Source organism: Amia ocellicauda (assembly GCF_036373705.1).
Source record: "Amia ocellicauda isolate fAmiCal2 chromosome 11 unlocalized genomic scaffold, fAmiCal2.hap1 SUPER_11_unloc_2, whole genome shotgun sequence".
Taxonomy (NCBI): Eukaryota; Metazoa; Chordata; class Actinopteri; order Amiiformes; family Amiidae; genus Amia; species Amia ocellicauda.
Window position 1 is genome coordinate 602,462 of NW_027102660.1, and position 997 is coordinate 603,458.

The 997-nt window shown below is 47.8% G+C and overlaps 1 non-coding gene across 1 annotated transcript; it reads right to left on the reverse strand.

The window, feature by feature from the left end:
• Positions 1-73, reverse strand: trnav-aac (transfer RNA valine (anticodon AAC)). The gene has a single exon. It is a non-coding gene; the product is annotated as a tRNA-Val (tRNA).
• Between the last annotated feature and the right edge of the window lie 924 nt (positions 74-997).

The following is a 997-nucleotide window of genomic DNA, read 5'->3' on the forward strand; positions in this document are numbered from 1 at the left end:
TGTTTCCGCCCGGTTTCGAACCGGGGACCTTTCGCGTGTTAGGCGAACGTGATAACCGCTACACTACGGAAACTGACACCGCCACGTCTTGCTTCAAACGGTTACCGTTGAAGCCTGCTGGTAAAACGGGCTCACGCATTTCAGGTCGGCTAGACTGTGAGATGGCGTCTGAAGTGCCGCGAAAGGATGCCATTTTCACAGACCTGTTTGGCATTGCTAAAGGGCACATCAGGACACTTTGGAAACTCTTTCAAAGGCAGGTCGCCCTGCGCTTTAAAAGGGATCCCAGCTATGTTGGAGTGGAGCTTTTTGCTTTAAGAGAGAAGGAGGGTACGTTGGAACCTTTTGAGACGGTAATTGAATACTCTTATGAGGACTGGTTGAAGGTGATGGCCTGGAGAGATCTGGGGCTTGTGGATAAGACTCTAGAAGGCTTGCAAGAGGGTCCAAGAGAATGCGAAATGGAGTCTCCGACTCAGGGTTTTGAAAGGTGTGAATGGGAAAGCTTGCAGAACTACGGTAGAGTGGTGAAGAGTCTATCTCAAACTACAGATCGTAAGGTTTTGTTTAGCAGTACCCTGATTACAAACCCTATTGAAGGGGGTGTGGAGGATCCAGAAAAACAGGTTACTGAAATTATGTTTGACGCCGTGGACTGGCCGTTCTTGAAAGAGGTCATAAACTGTATAAATGATGGTTTTGACATCTTGACCAAATGTTCGCAACTGGATTTGGTTAGAAGGAGAATATGCTGGATTATGGATTATATATCCCCCTTGAATGACGACGACGATGATAAAACAGACGACGTGTGGGGTTTTGGAGGGGGGTCTGACGGCTCAGGGGCTACTCTCTTCTAAGAGGGCGGTGTGTCGTGACGTAGTGAAGAGATAGGATAAAAGGCGCAACAATTCATTCATGGTTTAAAATTAAAGAGAATGTCTTACCCGAAAGCTGCGGACGTCGACAGGCTCTACAGGCCTCTTCAAACCCGGGA